The 21,859-nt window shown below is 38.1% G+C and overlaps 1 long non-coding RNA gene across 1 annotated transcript; it reads left to right on the top strand.

The window, feature by feature from the left end:
- The first annotated feature begins 7,567 nt into the window (after window positions 1-7,567).
- On the top strand, window positions 7,568-8,385 carry LOC142181493 (uncharacterized). The gene is made up of 3 exons (XR_012710154.1): window positions 7,568-7,670; window positions 7,762-8,126; window positions 8,290-8,385. It is a non-coding gene; the product is annotated as an uncharacterized LOC142181493 (long non-coding RNA).
- Window positions 8,386-21,859: the final 13,474 nt, after the last annotated feature.

Genomic DNA, 21,859 nt, shown 5'->3' on the forward strand with positions numbered 1-21,859 from the left:
CCCTTTTTTGCATTCATGCTCAATGTTCCAATTACATTTGATAGTGCCTTGGTTGTGTACCTGATGTAGAGGAACAGAAGAAGAAGGAAAAGGATCAGCTGAGTAGCACACAACAAACAACAGCAATCAGCAGATTCACAGCAACAACACAGCAACAAACAACCAGCCAATAATGATGAAGCTCAGCAAAGAGTCGAACAACAAATGGACAATACCAGTGGTGTCCACAATCCACAGACAAACAACAATACTTCCCAGAACCAAAGAGAAACCAGCAAATAGTCGAATATCAAACCAGTGATCCCAGAAAAAATGAGTGGGGAACAACAGAGATAGCAGAGTGTTCAATGAAGCAAACACTAACAGTTCAACAAACAACACACAGCTCAGTCAATGCAGACGACAGAACTTGGCCAAGGCAGCTTGACCAATATGAGTTCTTATTCAACTTTCAGATGGTGTTTAGTTACTAAAAGTTCAACCTTCAACTTTAGGACTAAAAATTTCAGCCTTTTTTCTCTTTTCTGAAGACTAAAAGTCCAGCCTCTTTCAATTCTCAAATGGCCTATTTATAAGCCAAAAAATCTCAGTGCAGCTAGGCTGCCCTTTTTGCTGCAACTTGCAGCCTGCCCATACCCCTTTAAGCCCCATGCCTAAGCATCTTTTGGTGTCAGCCCCCTTTATTCCCCACGCCTGGTTTTGTTTAATCAGGAGTTATGGGCATCATTTTATTATTCAATTTAAACCCCATACCCCTGTGTCTTGTTCCCCCATTGGCATTAATTTAATCCTAATTTAGTACCCCATTTGTCAGCTCACTTAAACTAATTACTTCTGTTCTTTTTAACACCCCAGAATACCCCTGTCAACCTTGATTATTACTGCCCCTGCCTATTGCAGCATCAGGGCATTTTTGAACTGATGAAAGTTCGAACTCAAGACTGGCGGGGCTGAACCCTTTCAGTCAGCTTTATAGTGCAAACAAACCATTTTAAACAATGCTGGGGCATTCAGTCAATAGCCAGGTTCAATTAGTCATGCGACATTATTAGCTCATTCGACTCATTAGTTATAGAAAACTGATCGACGACATTTATCGAGTCGACTACACTAATCATAACAGGTAATAATCAGTCGTTCAAATAGACAACACATACAGGGACCTAAAGGGCATCAGACAGTTTTTTTTTGTTCAATTACTAGGGCTATATGAATTAATTCGCTTGACGACTACTCTAATCGAACATGTACATCACAGAATACATTCAAATCATACACAGAAAACGATTGACCAAATAAAAGGTCTTTACAGAGATGAAAGAAATCCGAATGAAAAATAACAAAAATAAACAAACAAACACAACGAAACATGCTGACCACTTAATCAAAACTAACACAAAAGAAAGGAAAACTTACCGAAAATGTTTAAATCAAACAGCCCCAAATCTGATTTAACCTCGAACTTTTGAGGCCGAACAAACTTTAATCAGGATGTTCTCACATGAGAACACCTTGATTAAGGTCTATTAGACCTCAAACCCATGTCCAAACCGGCCGGATTCCCCAGATGCATGTGTTCTAAAGTCTGGATTTCCAGATCTGATTTTTAGGGAGTTGTGGGTAGATTCGGACCAAACCAAGCTTAGCTTGGTCACGAGGAAGGTCAGGGGAGTGTCTGGTATGAAGATGGGGTGGTTTGGCATAGGTCCAGGTTGGACTCAAATCTTCAAATGAAGATTCGAGTCGAAGGAAAGTGATTCGAGCCTAGGGGGTAACAGATCCATGTTCAGGAGAGTGAGGGGGGCTTAGGGTGTTCAGGAGGTGGCCCCCGGCGTTCATGCCGCCGGGTTTTGGTGGAAGGGAAGCTAGGGCGGCGTTAGGGTTTGGGGGTTTCAGGGTTCGGGGAAGGAGACGAGTGAGGGGTGGGGTTCGGATAGGGGGCGTGGGGTGAAGGGTTGAGTTTATATATGGGGAGTCTGATTGGATTTGAGCCGTTAGATCAGATGATCTCAACGGCTTGGATCTGAGGATGAGACACGAGACGGGGTCGTTTGGTAGTTAAACGGGGTCGTTTGGTTTAAGTGAGGGGTCGGATCGGATTGGTTATTTGGGTCGGGTTTGAACATGGGTCGCTGAAAGAGGTCCTGAACCGTTGGATCGGCTGGGACGGACAGCTCAGATTGATTTGCCTGAAACGACGTCGTTTCAGGAGGTGCCTGGGCAGCCGGTTTTGGACTGGACCTGATCGAATTGGTTTGGGCCCATTTTTTGGTTTATTTCCTTGGGCCCAACCGATTTTCTTCCCTCTCTTTTTTTTTGTTTTTTTTTTCTAGTTTCATTTTTCAAAAAATAAAATAATAGACAATAAAATAATGAAATTAAAACTAAACAACAATGGAACATTTTAACACAATTAACACCAAATATTCAAGTAAGTTAACTAAAAGCCTAGAACGAAGGACGCACACATATATATATTATTTTTTTGAATTTTCTTTTACTGACACATATTTTTGTATTTTTGTTTGATAATGACTAGATGCAAAATGGACAGACTCACAAACGACTAACAACACATGTCACGGAAAGATCGAAAAATTGTATAGCGAAGCCTTTTGCCACTATTTTTATTTTCTTTTGGAGCGATTGTCCGTGAAGCAAAAATCACGTGCTTACAGCTACATTTGTTTGTCATAGTAGCTACATGTATTACAGATTCGTGTTGAAACCGTGATGTGCTAAATTTATATACAACATGGAATCTACATGGTCCAAAGATGCTGAAAACAATTCATACATAATTACAAAGGTGGCTTACTGTGGGAGTAAAACAATGCCACCATTGAAGAATTAACATCAATATATATAGTTGCTCATGCGTGCTATACATATTTTAATCTTAAACTAGTAATCTTTTAGTTGTGTTTCTACCAAAAAATCTGGTGTGTCGTGTTGCTCTTTTCCTTGGAAGAAATCTTAAAAAAACATGTCTTGGGTGCTCAAACTTGCGATGCGACACTCTTCTTATCTTACCTGTAATAGCTGGAAAAGAAAAGGCTAAGTGGCCTCAACCTTAAAGGAGTATCATAAGCCAACCACCTAAAGAGTACTCCCTTTAGCTTAGTGTGAGAAAAACATTATTTCAAGTAAGACAGAAAATTAGTTTTTACTTTATCACAACATACAACTGGAATCTCCACACAAAATAATGTCCTTATAGTAGTTTGATAAATGCCAATAACCTACTACAAAAACTGTGTTTACATTAGGAATATAATAACACACATATTAGTAATCTTAAACTAATAATACACTACTCTAAAATCTGGAAAGTAAAAATGTCTGCTCTGGGTTTAAATTGCTGATTTTGGAATTCTGATTGAAACCACCCCAGAAAAGGAACTAGAGTTAACAGAAGCAATCCCATCACAATCTCATAACATCCATCCCATATATTGCCTTGTTAGTCCCTTTATAAGGTAGAACATGAATTGAAAATTCGTACTAAATTTCAGTTGTCCATTCCTGGATTCTCATTAAACAAAGAAGCATAAAATTTAACATACTATAATTGGGACGACAAGCAACAAGCTCAGACCATTAACGGCATTGCCATGAGCACGGCTAAAGCTCAAGTATTGAAATTCACAGCTGATCAAATAAGAAAAAGTATCAACATTAATTGAGTGTAACCAAATATGCATCTAAAACTTCTAAATATTTATAGTAACAAATCTTCATCATCGGTTTCAGGGTCTGATTCGATGTCTTCAATAATATTATCAGCTAAGGTAACATCAGTGCTGATAACATCGAGATCATTTCTTCTCCAATTTATAAAGTCTTCATCTTCCTCAAATGTACATGAGAAATTTTGAGCATCTTGTTGAAAAGTTTCTTTACTGACAGCACCACCCGTAAAATAAGTAGAACGACCATTCAAGACAATGGACCAATTCGGATGAAGATTATCCTTGACATAAAAAACTTGTTCTACTTGAGATGCAAGTACAAATGGTTCATTTGTTGCTAGCTTTCGGTTAGTATTAACACTAACAACGCCATGTTTATCTATCTTCACTCCTTTCCCAATGTGATCAACATCCATCCAATCACATTTAAATAAAACAATTCGTTTGCCTTCGAGGTATTGAAGTTCTACTATTTCAGTTCAGAACACCATAATAATCTATATTTTGACCATTCATTATTCCTCGTACTAAAACACCACTATTTTGTTTTACTCTATTTCCTTCCAATTGTTTAGTATGAAACCTAAAACCATTTATTTTCAAGGTCTTAAAACATATAAATGATCATTTAATTTAAAGATGACATTTTGGGTCATCACAATATGTTTCCTTTCATATAATTCAGATTTATCTTTTTGAATATTTAACCTCCTATAGAATTTATTCTTGAGTCCCAGCTTGGTTAATATCTTTCCACTCGTGTGATTTATATTTTTTCGTCTTTGCTTGGTTTCTTTTACGTTATTGCAGAATAGCTGATGGATGTTTACTTTAGCCATCTTTTATTTTATTTTTTACTTTATCATCCTTTAAACAATAAAAATATTTAGAGAGTTTTGTTAGTATAGTGGACGAGTAAAAGTGAACGAAGGAAGTATTAAATCTTTTTCTTATTAAACTAGCTAGGTAAGAAGTCCAAATATTTAGATATTTGAAATTGATTAATATTTTAACTTATGTGAATTGAACTAATTGAGAAATAAATCCGTTTTACAATACTTATAAAATCAATAAGAGAAAGATTTTATAGGGTGCCTACAATTGATTTCTTATTGACTCGAAATATGGGACATACAATCACATATTAAGTTAAATCTAAATTAAAATAGTTTCAACACAATAATTAAATATGCATTCTAATTTTATTATTCTAATCATACAAAAGAATTAACCCACGTTAAATTTAGCACCAAAATAATTTGATAGCCTCCAAAGTAAAAATGAAAGATTCCCTCCACATTTTTATCCATGTTAAATTTAGCACCAAAATAAATTGATAGCCTCCAAAGTAAAAACGAAAGATTCCCTCCACATTTTTCCCTCTAAATATTTTGTCCTAAATCAAAGCCTACTTTTCTATTAAAGAGATTAGGGAGAATAAACTAAAATCACGTCACTTTTCTATTAGAGAGATTAGAGAGCAAAAAACCCTAAAGCACTAAACTCACAAAAGAAAACCAAGAACGGAGGGTTAGGATTTTTTTTTTATTACTTATCTTGTCATCCCTAGAAGCAAAGGTTCTATTTTCTTTCTCTGTCTCAGTCCCACTTTCAACCTTTAAATTTCTATTATTTTGTCTGATTTTGTAGATTTTGACTACTTTTATTGTTCTTAAATTATCGGCATATATTACCTTTTGTTACTTTTTGGTTCAATTTTATTAAGAATTGAATTCCCGGTGATTGCTTTTTGTGAGACCTTAAAAATAAGAAACTTACATCTTTTTTTTGTGTTACTTTCAAACTCATTGAAAAAAATGTGGTTATATGATGGGTACAGATTTTTTTAAAAGTTCTAAACTTTGTTGCTACATATTATATTTTTTAATTGAGTTATTTAATTTTTTAGTGTTATGATTTATTGGCATTCGTAGTTGACTTGCTTTGCTCATATTTATTTTCTTTATAACTTTATCTAATTTGATAAAATTTACATTTCGAGGATTTATTCAATTGTTAAAGTTGATACTTAGTACTTATAACAAAGATGATGATGATGATGTATTTTAGTGTCTTACAAATTCTTGTTTGTAATCAGACATGGGTAGGAATGATCTTTGGAAAAGAACTAATCGCATAACTGATAATTATGAGCCGGAAACTGTTATGAGTTCTAAGAAAGGATCTATTACTCAAAATTTGCTCACGCAACATGCAGAAGAACTTGTTTATCCAGGTAATTCCAATATGACTATTATGCAATATTGAATTTATTATTAAATCTTTTTTTTAATTAGACAAATTTGTATCTTTGTTTAATCTTATCTAGCTAACTCATGTATCTTCAATAATATTTTAGGAAGCATGGACATGATAAGGGAGAAAGAAATTAGCTATCATTTTGGTGGCCATTTTATATTTTCCCCTACTAAAAAATATGTAGGTGGACATTTAAAGAAAACAAATATTGATGTTGATTTCATATCTTTCTTTGATTTGTTGGACGAGTTAAAAGAGCATTGTAATTTCAATATTTGTGAGGGAGACAAGTTCTTTTATTTGAGAGGTGATAAAATTATTAGTGATTATGATGGGCTAGTTGAATGTCATGACGATCAAGATATTAAGAACATGTTTGTCAGTTATAAAATGCATAAAGAAAGGCCTATTGAGATTTATACACTGCTGAAAAATGATATTTTTATGAGTACTTCTCTTGGAGAAAATAGTTCTAGGGGTAATGAGTCTGAAAAGGTGATGGAAGCAGAAGAACATGAATCAACAAATTCAACAGGTAATCATTATTTTTATTGATCTTAATCACATATATCGATATTTTTACTTGACGCTATTATTTAATCTTCTAGGTTCCAACGCTGTGAAAAGAAAAACTAGAGGTCCTACACGGTGTGTAGAAATAATTAATTTACAGGAGGGACAAAAACTATCAGTAGAATTTGATGAGGATCATCAAGCAATTGGTAAGAATGCAAGCAAATTAATTTGGTTTTTGGGCCAAACAGTTAGAAGCCGAACTTGTTGCCCTTTAAAGATAAATAGTTGGAAAGAGATTGAGCAAGATAAGATCAACCATATGTGGGACATCGTTTTGGTACGAAAAACTAACAAGCTAATAACTCTATAATATTTTATAATTTCTTATGGATTAACATTTACTAGAATATATGATCATAAACTATGATGGTATTTATTTCTTACAGGAGAAGTTTAATTTTGATGTGTCTGAGGGAAGAAAAAGCGCAATTCTTGGTAAAATGAGTGACCTCTATAGAGACTATAGGTACAAGTTGAAGAAGAAGTATTTTGATTCAAAAGCAGGTTACCAACTTCGCCTACGCAACAAGCCTAAACTTGTTGCCGCAGATGAATGGAAATATTTGGTCAATCTTTGGAGGGATGCCGACTTTCAGGTATTTAAATTGTAAATTAAATTTTTTATGCTTTTAGTATTATTATTATTATAGTTTCATAGTTTGATGATCTCAAATAATTTATATAATTCTTCAGTCCGTCTCAAATTTTCTTTTTTATTCACTTTCGGAAGAATATCATTTGGATATCCATTTTGAAAATACGAGAACTTCTTCTTCTTTTTTCAGATTGAAGGGCATATTAAGCTCTCTTTCCTCAATAACTAATTATTTTAATTCTTTTTTAATTTTTATTCAGAAGAAGAGTACGCAGAACAAGACAAATAGATCGAAACGTTCCTTGCCACCATATATTGGGACCAAAAGTTATGCAAGACTAAGATACGAAATGGTATGAACACTATAATAATATTTTTAGAACGAATTTAGAAGAATTATATTCATATATTTTATTCTATTATTGATACCGATTATTTTTTTGCAGGAGCAAAAAAATGGAAAACCTCCTTCCCGTGTTGAAGTTTTTATGGAATCTCGCAAGAGAAAAAAAGGAAAACAAGTTGATGCTTTTCAACAAGATGTTATTGTAATGTTGATATATTCTCTTTTCTTTTTATCTCCTTTTTAAAGTATACATTGGTACACATATGTAATTGATTTGCATTATCTGATTGTAGGTTCAATTCGACCAATTTAAAAAGCAGCAAAAAGAAGGAGAAATTTCTTTAAATGATGATGATATCTTCGAAAAAGTTCTTGGGGCTGAAAAAAATGGATATCTTCGTGCATATGGACCCGGAAAAAATATCAGTGAATATTTTGGTGGTAGACCAACAAAAGTACAGCTTATAAAGCAACTAGAATTGACCAGAAAAGAAGCAAATGAGCGTGTGGAAGAAGTTAAAAGGGAAGCTAAGGAACAAATTAAAGAAATCAAGAAAGATATGAATGAACAACTAGCACAGATGAGTACACAATGGGAAGAAAAATTACGAATGATATTTGCAGCACAAGGTCTACAACAAAATGATGCAATCTAATGGTATGTAACTTAGACTTTTATTAATATCTTTTTATATTAATAAATTAGTATATATGCGATTCTTTAAGGTAGTATTCATATTAAAAATAAAATTTAATTGTTTTATATAAAAATGCTTCATTGTATCATTTAGTTATTTACTTTTTTTCTATTGTTATTGCAGCTTGTGGAGGACTTATAAAAGCATCAAGGTCACCAGGCACATGAATAATTAATGTTTTTCCTCTTGTCAAAGCTTATTGATATGTTTCAAACGATGTTTTAATATTTGAATTGATATTGTTGAACCTTTGTTAAATCTTTTTACTAATAAATTGCATTTATTACGTAATTGAAGAAGATTTATGCTACATTTGCTTATATGTTTCATTGCCAAAATTTGATTGTATTCCTAAATAGGCTTTATATGAAATATTGTGGCTAATAATGGTTGTGGAAATTTTTTTAATTAGTAGCAATGAAATTTTTAAATTTGTAGCTACACACACATATATTTCCATATAATAAGAACATGGCTATACATTTTTTCATAGCAAATGAAGAAAATTTATTGCTACAATTTTATGCTTCATGGCAAAAGAAAATGGAATCTTAGCTATGGAATTTTGAATTCGTAGCTAAACATATACTCCTACAATTGCCACGCATCAAGAATATGACTATTTATTTTTACTTTCCGTAGCAAATGAATAAAATCTTTTGCTATAGTTCTATATATTTCATGGCTAAAAGTATGGAATTTTAGCTACAATATGAAAAGGTTTATGGCAAATGCTTCAATTCATAGCTAGGAATTTTTAAGTTGTAGCTAAAGATGAGTACTATTGCCACGAGACTAGGCTATAGAAATAGCCACAAAATTTGAGTTTGCATAGCAAATAAATTTAGTCTTTTTGCTACGATACAAAATTTCGTAGCCACAATATGAAGATTGCTACAAATTTTCTTTGTCGTGGCAAAGGAATAAAATCATTTGCTATAAGTATATTTTTCGTAGCAAAAAGCTTCTACAATCATAGCTACAACACACAAAATTTCTGTAGCAATAAGTATTATTCCTTAGCCACAGACCATGTAAAGTCTGTAGCTAACTTTTAGCTACGCTACATTTTGCTACGAATGCTACGGAAAAAAATATTGTGGCTAAAGTGTTTTGCCACGAAAATTTTCATATTTAGCTACAATATTTTTCATAGCTATAGATGTGTAATGTTGTAGTGTGAGATATCACTCGGCACACATATTGAGGATACTAAGAGATCCTCTGGATACTGAGAGATCCCCGGTCGTTATCTCTGTGTTGAGTTGTACTCCTTTCCGTGATTATTCTGCCTCTATTATAGTTGCTATTGTTCTTTCTATTCTATGTTATTTCTTACTGTTGCACTTAGTTTTTACTTCCTTATTATATATTGTCATACCTTATATTTTATTTAATCTCAGTAGGTCCCTGACCTTCCTCATCACTACCCGACCGAGGTTAGGCTTGATACTTACTGAGTACCGCTGTGCTGCACTCATGCACTGCGCATGTTTTTCATGTGCAGATCCAGGTACTTCCACTCAGTCTTATCATACTTGAGGCGATGCACTTTCATAGAGATTTCGAGGTATATTTGCCGCGTCCGCAGTCCGAAGAGTCCCTTTCTATTCTTAGTACTAGTATAGCCCTTCTGTATTTTCCTTGTTGATAGATATTTCTGGAGTTAGAGCTTTTTTATGTAAATTCTTAGCTTGTGATTCATGGGGTTCCGGATTTTGGGAGTGTCAGGTTGAGATTCTTGTATTGTTATATGTCAGGCGACATCTTAAACACTGTTTCATTTTGTTATTTCGTTTTTATATTAGTTTCTTTCCGCAAATTGTTTCTTTTTCACATTTGTTAGACTTACCTAGTCGTAGAGACTAGGTGCCGTCACGATAGTTCACGGAGGACGAACTGGGGTCGTGGCAGTTAACCCTTCTTTTAATTTACAAATACAGTAGTTAGCGGTTTACGATTAAAAAAAATTATATTACAGTACTGACAACATAGCTAGGTATAGCTACTCGATCGTGGTAATTTTTATAACAGAGGCACAATTAACAAAACAAAGAAGAATGAATTGTCGTTTTTCATGGTCGCAAATAAGAACAAGATTTTGTTGTTAGAGAAGAAGAAAACAAAGGATTTGCACAGTGGTTCAGAGGTTTCATGTGCAATGGACAATCACTCCTTAAGTCTTGGCCCCATTATTGTTGCGCTAAAAAGATAAAAATGGTTTATTTTTTCTCTTTACATGAATCTTATGTGCTTTGCTGTGATCAACCACACCAAGAAGATATAATATTACTCTAACTTAACTGGCTGCCAGTGTAAGCTACGTGCAGATTCTTATGAACAAGTTAAAGATAATGAATTGGTTAAAGTATGTAGAGATACGATGCTCATGTCTAGGAACAATGACAACTATTCCCTTCAGTGTTACCTTCTTCCCATCACGAGACTTAAATCACAATTTATATTATATTTTTCTTTTTAAAGAGTGATTGTTTTCATTTCTAAAAGAGAAATCAGATTATGTTTGTTTAAACAAGTTTGAAAAAGTCTATGAAAGATATTAGTCTCGTTATATTTATAACGGATAAATTAAACAATTACATGTAGATCATGAAAATATTCAAAATTTATTAGTAAATCTCTCAGAACAAAGAATGCAAGACAGAAGAAATTCTTAACTACAATATTGGTAGAACATATTGTACCACTAAAAAATGTGGTGAGACGCAACAGTTGAGTTCCAAATTTTTTTTTTCTTAACTAAAGTCTCAAATTCAAGCTCTAAGATATTAAAAAAATTACAAGGATGGTTTCTACTTAATAAGCTTATCTAAAACGAATTTATATTAGTCAAACTAGTAGAATTAATGTACCGCTAAATATATACTTGACACACAAAATCAAAAGAACAGAGTAAAAACGTCTACACGGGTTTTCTTAATTTAAGAGAGGGAGAGGCAAAAACTGTGCATGCGGAGAGTCGTAAAAAACTCGAACCTAAGGGGGGGGGGGGGGGGTAGAGAGGGGGGGGAGAACTAGGAAGTAGCTAAAATTGAAATCACAAAAAAGGAGAAGGCAAATAGAAACAAATGAGAATTAAGGAAAGGACAATAGGAATCCATGACAAAATCCTAAGTTGTGTCGTGATATGTAAGAGAGGAGGAGCAAACAAAAACAAAAAAATGTGCGAAGTTTGGGCAAATACAAGTATACAGCCACAGCCTACACAGTGGCCACAACAATACAAACAAGCAAAAGCCATGACAAACAACAAAGGTTGCCACGTGAAGCGGGCCTTTTGGAACCCCAGTCTGGGAAAGGGACTAAATATCCTTGTCCTTACTTATGGCGGCTGCTTGGTTATGATCCCTCTACATTGGTCCTTACACTCTTTTGTAAAACATAAATTGATAACTTAAAATACTTAATAAAGAAGAAGTGTTATAATCAGTAATACTATAATATGAATTTGATTTTTCTTTACATTATCGCTGTATACATATTCTTATCTTTAAGCCCTTAGTTAGTGGAGTCAGAATTTATATTAAGGAGCAAAATATAAAAAAGTAAAAATATAAAGGGAATTCAATAATATTGTTTACCCTCAAAATAGGATAACAATTGGATTTGTAAGTGGTTTTAAGGATTCGTGAATTAAATTGATACAAAGTGATAAATTAAATTACAATTGAAGTAAAGTATGATAATGTAAATTCAAACCACACGAATTGAACAGTTATAGCCTTGAGAGATGTGCTACCCTTAAATAGAATGCACTTCGATTAGTGTCAAGACATAGTTGGATACGAACTTTTAAGAGAAAATAATTGTATATTGTTTTTGAATGATTGTTACAATGTGCTTTACAAGTAATCAGACCCTCTTTATATAGCAGGGGAGTCCTACTTTAGGTACAATTCTATAAAAGGTAAAAATTTCCTAATTTGTTTATTTGCCGGTTCCTTATTGATACGTGCCGGGATTCCCGCCGTAATATCCGACCGATTACGGATATTTCGGCCTTCTGTTATTTCGGTCTCCCATTGTTTTCGGTATTCTGTTTGTGCCAGGATCTTGGACTTAATATTCCCGAGGTCGAACACTCTGATCTCGGACTTTGGCCCGGTGGGACCGGAGGTCGATCTTCAATCCCTCATATTTCGAGCCCGATCTACCATGTCATAGACGAGCCCGGTTTCTACACTATACAAATAGTCTCCTCATTTCTCAGAGTGTAGACGACGAGAAACGATATGAGCTCCCGATTCTTACCTCGATACCCCGCGACAAAAACGACAAAATAAACGAAATATCGCGTTAATCAATTCTTAATGGCATTAAATGCTCGTCAGTTGCTGGTCGGCCACTCCTAGATGTGAACCGTCGTTTGAAAACTATAAATACCCCCTTCTTCATTCATTCAAACTTTACATCCAAACCTTCTACCTTTGTTCTTTAGAAATCTCTACTTTTTTCTAGCACTTGTATTATGGTTTGTTTTTAGATCTTTGTGAGAACCATCAAGTGTACTGTTTCAATTTCTTCTCTTTTTTCTTTTACCCCAAACTAAAAAAAATGGCAAAGACTTCAAAAATGGTTCCCCAAAAAGAAACTCCTTCTATATCGCGGTCGGCTGCCGAAGAGACTGTTCCGCGTACTACTATCGAGGAACCAACAATGGAACCCCCTTGAGCACATTCATACTAGGTGGGTGCTTAGTTGCCGCCGATTTCAAGATATAGAAACCACCCTCCGTACCTTGCCGATGTGAGAAGGTCTCGAGGTACGTGTGCCCGATCACCGAATAAATCCTCCCCATGGTAAAAAAAAGGATTGCAACTGGGTTGATAAGTACGTGGTGGTTCCCGGACTCGAGGAAGATATCACCACCCATATCGAGGGATACTTAAGTGTTTACACTGGGCCCATTGGACCTGATTATCATCCAATTCTGCAAAAGATACGAGGTATGCCTCAGCCAAATTCATCCTTCATTCTGGACGATCGTGATCCACTTTCGGTTCTTCGTGTGCAAGATCGATGGATGCTCGTTCACCGCCGACTACCTCATATGCCTATACAGTTCCCGGCTCTTTCGGGGAGAGGGGGGACTGATCAAGCTTGCATGTCGGGCTATTAAAGCCCCATTTTTGAGCATCGATGAAGATCGGGATCGAGGCTGGCCAAGTCGTTTCGTCCGAGTGAGGACCTCGGACATGATCCCAGCAGAATGCATGTCGTTCCCCGAGAAGTGGAACACAAAACGCAAGTAAAATTTCATTTTTCTAAAATAATATTTTACTCTCTTTTCCATCTTTCTTATCAGTGCTTGGTGGTGGTGCAGCTGTTGCTCGGGTCCCGAATGTAGTCCTTCGACTCAAGGAGTGGGTCGAGGGCATTATGTCACAAAAGCCATATTCCGAGCGCGCATGGCGCAAATTTTTAAAGGCCGGTGGGAGGCCCTTTCTCATGGCGAGATTTCCCTTCCTGAGTGAATAATACTTGGGTCTTTTTTTTCACGGAGTTCTTATTTGTTTCATTTCCCTTTGCAGGTCTTTCCAAGGATGTTGTAATGAGGCCTCCATCCGGTGATGAGGATTGCCCCGCCGAGTCTCCTGCTCTGAGACTCGGTGAGTAGAAAAAAATGGGCTTTGAGTTCTTCGAACTCGAAGAACAATAAACCTAGGAGGAGAATAGTGCGCAAATCTAAAGAAAGCACTAGTTCCCGAGTACCATTATCGGATTCTGCCCACCAGCTGAGGGACGAATCCGAAGAAGAAGAAGAAGAAAAAGTGGCCCACGTACGGTCGTAGTTCGAGGGACAAGGAGCCTCCAAACCAAAGAGAGGCGAGGCCGATCTACCTCAAGCCAGGGAGGCCAACGAGGAGGCCGTGATCGAGGCTTCCAAACCATAAATGCCACGTGCAGTGGCCGGGGCTTCCCGTGTAGTGGACAATGCCACGAATGATGCACTCTGTGTGATAGACATCTCCGAGTCACCTTCATTTACTGAGTCCATGGTCAACGATGCTCAGATGGTGAAAAAAGCGACCCAACGAGGGGGCTTAAAGAGCAGAAGAACCTCTACGCAGCTTTTTTGATGGCATAGATTCTGCCACCATAGAGGATGTCACTAGATTGGGTAACTTAGAGGTGCCGAGGAAGAGTCCATCTTCGGGACTAAGTGGGCCTTCCTCCAGTCTGAAACTAATCAACCGGTTCCCAGCTCCAAGCGTGGATCCTGACCAGAAGCGATCGATCATTATCTCATTTTTGGAGGATGCTCGGGTCCTTTCTGCCCCCGTAGGGGTAGCCAATTGCCTTCGGTGATTGGTGATCGAGGAAGACCAATCCAAGATGAATAAGGTGGAAGCACCCTGCCTGTTCAATAAAGCCCAATAAGCGTTAAACCGGGTAACTTTAGATACCTCTTAATGAGTTCTAACTTGTACTTAGATCAATTTAAAGATGATCATAACTTTTTAATATCTGTTTGTAGGACTCAGTGCTTTATCATGAGACTTTTCTCCGGTATCGAGAAGACCTAAACCAATATGAGGCCGAGATTCGAGGGCTCACTTAGAAGAGAGATACTTACAAACTTCTCAGCGAGCAACGTAAAGAGGAGGCTAAAATCCTCCGAGCTGAGCTAGAGGTGGCTCGAAAAGAGAATGCCGACCTGGTCGAGCAGGTAAGAAGAGTATTTTACATTAGTGACGATGATTCAGACACGACGACTAACTGTCCGAACCCGTAGGTCCAACGGAAGCTTGATCAGATCGATTGGCTCCGAGCAGAGGTGAATGCGATAAAGGCTGAGGACGAAGAATGGAAAAGCAACATAGACCGCTTGGCCTAAAAAAAGGAGACTGCCCGACACAATTGGCCTCGGCTAAGGTCCAGCTTCAAGCTATAAAGGAAAAGGCCTTGGTGCGGGCAAAAAATATTCAGGAGCTCCAGTCTCAACTGAGTTCGCCGTTTCTAATCAAGAAAATCTTCCCAAGGAGCTTGAAACGGCCAAGTCAGAGGCCAAGGTGGTTAAAGTTGATGCTGATGAGATGGTGGCCATCTATAACGCCGATTCTGAGGCAGCTTAGGTTCGAGCAAAGGATATCATCGAGCACTTGAAGCAGCAATATCGAAGGGAGGCCCTCGATGAAACTCATGCTCGGGGTTTTGACTTATCTGCTGAGATAAAAATCTATACCGCTCCTTGTTGTTACCTGGAAGTGTTAGTTCAAAAATAACTAAAAAGGAATGAATGGGGCCGTAGATTAGCAGTAGCCTTACTTCAGGTGAGTTATGTTCCAGTTAGTCGATAGCCACTCACTGTTCATTGCCCCGAGTTTGTACGATCCATTTTCAGTGATCTTGAAAATTTGGTATGGCCCTTCCCAGTTCGGTCCTAGCTTCCCCTCATTCGGATTCTGGATGCTTAGTGTGACCCTTCTTAACATCAAGTCCCCGAGTCGAAGGTTGGACCTTCGGTTGTAATATTGTTACAACCCATATCCACATGTGTTAGTTCATGCCATATATTAGTTAACATAAATCCAAGAAGGAATTATCTTTGAGATGATAAGAAGTCAATCCTATTGGTCTTAAGTGATACAAGAGTGTATAAAGGTGATTAACAAGTATTAGAAGTTAAATGAATCAAGGATGTTGTAACTCGTATTTTCAGGTAAATCTAGCGGTGCTTAATACACTCAAGAGGTAATGTATTAAGGTATTTTAATCATATAATATCCGTATCATAAGTCTTGAAGTCAAACGAGTTATGAAACAAAAGTCGACAAAAGTTGTTGCAACTTAGGTTCATAATTTTACTTAAACATTAGGTCAAATGTTTCTAATCTTTTCTCCTAATTTACAAGGAATTACGGGGTGATATACCAACCAAATTAAAGATCTATGAGTCTAGTTTCCAACTCATTAAACCGTTCATCGATACGATCTTGGAGTAGAGAGATATTCGCATTTTTGCGAGACTGCGCCAAGCACCTCTCTATGGGGCCCACTAAGGCGGTTTAAGATATTTGGACCTATATAGGATGCCTCCAACCCGTTTTATGTCATTTCTTTTCACTATTTTCAGACCTTAGAACCCTAGGAACATCCTCTCAAGGTTCTCTCAAGATTCAAGACCCAAAAAGGGCAAACAACACAAATCAAGTGTCGGGAATTCCGTGGCGCTAGTAAGTCTCTTGTTCTTCTTGTTGTTGCTCATTTTTGTGTCGTTCCAGCTCGTGTGGGAGGTTGTTTTAAAGGGTTTATGTTCTGTAAATACTCCCTCATGTTCTTAATATCAATCCTAGGTAATTTCAAGCCTTCTAAAGTGATTCTAGTGCCGAAAAACCCTAATTGATCGCTAGTTTCGCTTTTTTGTTGTTGTAGCAGCAGTGGAGGGATATTTCATGGAAATTTAAGGTCAAATTGGAGTTTTTCTTTCTGTATAAAGGTAAGGAACCTTTTACTCTATATGTATTTAAGATTATCCAAGTTGCGGCTAAGCCATTGAAGCTAGAACTTGTGAAATATTTATCGAAAGGCTTGGTAGTAATGTTATTGTTTTGTGGACTGTTTTGCGTTGCTGTTGGGCTGCGTATTTTACTACTGTTTTGTGGAGTTTTGGAGGAGGAAGGGTGTGCAGAAACACCATATATATGTAGGGTTGTGGGATGATAGTTATTCGTAACATTTCCGGGTCGTTTGACACGACTACGGTGGTCGTCGTATGTATGGAGTGATTAGGCTGTGCGTGGACTATTTTGGGAGGCTCAATATGTTTATTATTGATGTTTTTTGGGATGTTTGGTGATTGTTTTGAATGGTGTGAAGTCATATATATAGGGGAGGTGCTGTCCGTTTCATCGTAAAATAGGTTGTGGTCGATACATAATAGTTATGACGCTTAAATGATAACGATAGTATCGTTTCTCTTATTGTAGACTAAGTAGTTTTGACAATTGCATAGCTTGAGATTGGGGCAGTATATACAAGGTATGTGAGGCTATCCCCTTCCTTCTTTTGCATGACTCCGATTGTACATAATGTAATGAACGAGCTTCCAAGATACTCTACTCTTGGAAGCTAGCAGTACTTACATTGTTTTCCCTCTTATGGAACGATTGATGTTAATGTTGCTTCTCTTATTCTTATGTTATCAATGTTGTTGGTACTTCCAGATTCTTATAAGGTTCATAGTGAAGAGTTAGTCCTAATAATGTGTACAGAGGATACCGACCTTACGTCACTCCGAAGGTTTAGAATGTGATTCCATGAGTTGAGCATGCATTATATATATGTATCTATTTTACTCTACCGAGCCATGCTATAGCTGGCCGGGTATGACACCTATTGTGCAACCACTGATCAGTTGGGTTTTACCGAGCTCCACGTGGCCGGGTACGATTCTACCTAGCCTTATGATGGTCGGGTACGTTTTTTTACCGAACCTATTATGGCCGGGTACGATATGATGATGATGATGCCCACATAGGTGAATGTTTTAAAGGTTTATGTATTTATACATATGTATCATGCATTTCATATCAGTAGACCTCAGAGGTACTAAGATGTTACATGTTGTATATTCTCTATCCTTACTTACATTACTGATCATATTTATGGTTCCCTGCCTTACATACTCAGTACTTTATTCGTACTGACGTCCTTTTATTTGTGGACACTGCATGTCATGCTGCAGGTCCTGATAGACAGGCAGGTGCAGCTCCGCTACCACAGTAGGCTGTCCAGTTCAGCGGTGATTAGCGAGATCCCTTCTTCGGACTTGCCTTGGTCTTGGTATGCATTTTTGTTATAGACATTATAGGTATGTCGGGACCCTGTTCCGGCTATGTTGCAGCACTTATGTTCCTTTAGAGGCTCATAGATAGGTGTTGACTCATGTATAGTTTGGTATGCCTTGTCGGCTAGTTTTTGTTGTATAGTCTTTCATGGTAGCGTGGTAGCTCGTACCTAATATGTAGTTTCTTGATTGTCTGGTCATCCCCTGCTATGTATGTTCATGCCGTCATATTTTACTGCTGGTTGTCCATGATCCAGGTCTACCATTTATATTGATCTTGTCAACCCTAAAAGATAATAATGAAGGTTAGATGAAATGTACGTTGGTGCTCGGCAAGTATGGTTGGGTGCTAGTCATGGCCCTCCAGTTTGGGTCGTGACAAACTTGGTATCAGAGAAAGTCTGTCCAAGGGATTGTCTATGAGCCATGTCTAGTAGAGTCTTGATTATGGATGTGTAGTGTGCCACATTTATAATCAGGAGGCTACATGATATCTAGGGTTGTTACCTTCTTCCTGAATCTAGATCGTGCGTAGAGTTGAGTCGTAAGTGTTCGTCTCTAATATTCACCTTGTTTTCTTTTAGTGATGCCTTTGACTAGGAAGCAAACGATTAGTAGACGGCTTGATACAGCAGCAGGAGAGGGTACCAGTCAGGTGCCCCAAGACAGAGCAGGCCAAAGTGAGGCTCAGAGTGAGATGCTGTCTCATACCTCATCTACCCCGTCTCTTCCAGAGGATATTAGGAGGCACCCAGAACCTCCAGTTCCTCCGTCTAGCACTATAGACCAGGATATGCGGAGTGCCTTGCAGTTATTGACTAGCTTGGTAGCTGCTCAGGCTCAGAGGCAGAATACAGGTGCTGCTGAGAAACCAGTTAGTACGAGAGTTCGTGATTTTATTAATTTAGACCCTCCAGTGTTTACCGGATCAGACCCCAAGGAGGACCTGCAGACTTTTATTGACCAGGTTCATCATACACTTTGGGTTATGCATGTTAGTGATACAGATGCAGTAGAGTTGGCTTCTTATCGGCTACGGGATTTAGCGGTTCTCTAGTATGATAGTTGGGAGAGATCTAGGGGTCCGAACGCTCCTCTAGCCGTGTGGAAGGAATTTTCTGAGGCCTTTCTTCGTCACTACTTGCCAGTTGAGATACGACGAGCTAGAGCTGATAAGTTCCTGAACCTTAGACAAGGTAATATGAGTGTGCGAGAGTATAGTATGCAATTTGATTCTTTGGCAAGGTATTCTCCCCATATGGTGGCCGAGATGAGTGATAGGGTGCATATGTTCGTGAATGGGTTGGGACCACATCTGATAAATGAGTGTACGACAGCCTCCTTGGTGGAGGGCATGGATATTTCCCGTATTCAAGCTTATTCCCAGACCCTAGAGGATCGTAATCGCCAGCAGAGGGAAGTTAGGGAGCAGGATAGGGGCCAGCATAAGAGGGCGAGATTTGCAGGGTATTCTGATGACTTCAGAGGCAGCGTCAGGCCACAGTTTTCGAGGAGTTCGGCGCCACCTGTAGCTAGTGCTCCTCCACAGTTTCAGAGGCCTCGATTTGATCAATCCTATTCTGGTCCAGGTTAGAGTTTGCGGGCATCTGGCTCGCAACATCACAGGGATACTAGTCAGATGAGACCCCCAATACCACATTGTTATCAGTGCGGCAAGGCCCACTTTGGACTGTGTCGTCGAGGTTCTGATGCGTGCTATTCGTGCGGACAGCCTGGCCATATGATGCGGGATTGTCCTAATAGAGGAGGTGATGGTATGGCTCATCCGACTGGATCTGTGTCTGGTTCTTCCTCATTAGTTTGACCTCCAGCACGGGGTTTTCAGCAGTCGACAGGTTGTGGTAGGGGTAGAGGTGCAGTGCCGAGTTCGAGTGGTGCTCAAAATCGAACCTATGCTCTAGTAGGTCGACAGGATCTCGAGTCGTCTCCAGATGTTGTTACAGGTATATTGCCTGTGTTTTCTTATGATGTATATGCGCTGATTGATCCGGGATCTACATTATCATATGTTACACCCTTTGTGGCTAATAAGTTTGGCATTGAACCTGAATTGATAAGTAAACCCCTATCTAATCTGATAGGAGATTCTGTGATTGCTAGAAGGGTATATAGAGGTTGCACTATGATGATTTGTAGTCGTCAAACCTCGACAAATTTATTTGAGTTAGAAATGGTTGATTTTGATGTGATAATGGGAATGGACTGGTTGGCCTCATGCTATACAAATGTTGATTGTTGTACGAAGATGGTTAGGTTCCAATTTCCGGGTGAACCCGTCATTGAATGGAAAGGGAACATTGCTACACCGAAAGGTAGGTTTATTTCCTATCTTAAGGAAAGGAAAATGATCTCAAAAGGTTACATTTATCATCTCGTTCACGTTAGGGATGCGGAGGCGAAGCCGCCTACTCTACAATCAATCCCCGTGGTCAAAAAATTTCCAGATGTTTTCCCAGATGAACTCCCAGGCCTTCCTCCTGAAAGGGAGATTGAGTTTAGCATTGATGTGTTGCCTGACACTCAACCGATCTTTATCCCTCCATACAGAATGGCCCCGGCAGAGTTGCGAGAGTTGAAGGTGCAGTTGAATGACTTGCTGGATAAGGGCTTCATTAGGCCTAGCACTTCACCTTGGGGTGCGCCAGTCCTATTCGTGTGGAAGAAAGACGAGTCGTTACGGATGTGTATCAACTATCGACAGTTGAATAAGTTTACTATAAAGAACAAGTATCCACTTCCAAGAATTGATGACTTGTTTGACCAACTCTAGGGTGCCAAGTATTTCTCCAAGATTGATTTACATTCAGGGTATCATCAGGTGAGGGTTAAGGAGAAGGATATTCCAAAGATGGCCTTTCGGACACGATATGGGCACTTGAGTTCTTGGTGATGTCGTTCGGGCTAACAAATGGCCCATCAGCTTTTATGGAACTCATCAATACTATATTTAGGACCTATCTTGATGTGTTCGTGATTGTATTAATTGATGACATTCTAGTATATTCTCGTTCAGAGGTGGAACATGCAGGCCACTTGCGGATAGTATTACAGACGCTTCAGGATCGTAAGTTATATGCTAAGCTCTCGAAATGTGAATTTTGGCTGAACTCAGTAGCATTCCTTGGCCATGTGATATCTGATGAGGGTATTAGTGTCGACACTCAGAAGATCGATGCAGTAAAGAATTGGCCGAGACCTACAACACCATTAGAAGTCCGCAGCTTCCTAGGGCTAGCAGGATATTATAGGCAGTTTATGGAAGGGTTTTCCTCTATATCATCACCATTGACTAAGTTAACACAGAAAGCTACCAAGTTCCAGTGGTCTGACACTTGTGAACGTAGTTTTCAGGAGCTGAAGAATCGTTTGACATCCGCACCAGTGCTCACTCTTCTTGAAGGAACAGAAGGTTATGTGGTATATTGTGATGCCTCAGGTATAGGTTTGGGGTGCGTATTGATGCAGCGTGGGAAGGTGATTGCTTATGCATCAAGACAATTGAAGAAGCATGAAAAGAATTATCCAACCCATTATTTGGAATTGGCTGCAGTAATATATGCTTTGAAGATATGGCGGCACTACTTATACGGTGTCCATGTTGACATCTACACATATCACAAGAGTTTACAATACATCTTCAAGCAGAAAGAGTTGAATTTGAGGCAGCGTAGGTGGCTTGAATTATTGAAAGACTACGACGTCGAGATATTGTATCATCCCGGTAAAGCAAATGTTGTGGAAGACGCTCTCAACCGTAAATCAATGGGAAGTTTAGTACATATTGAGGCAGGTAGATGGGGGTTGACTAAAGAGCTTCATCATCTAGCCAATATAAGATTCAGATTGTTAGACTCTGATGAC

The sequence above is a fragment of the Nicotiana tabacum genome, chromosome 6 (assembly GCF_000715075.1).
Source record: "Nicotiana tabacum cultivar K326 chromosome 6, ASM71507v2, whole genome shotgun sequence".
Lineage (NCBI taxonomy): Eukaryota > Viridiplantae > Streptophyta > Magnoliopsida > Solanales > Solanaceae > Nicotiana > Nicotiana tabacum.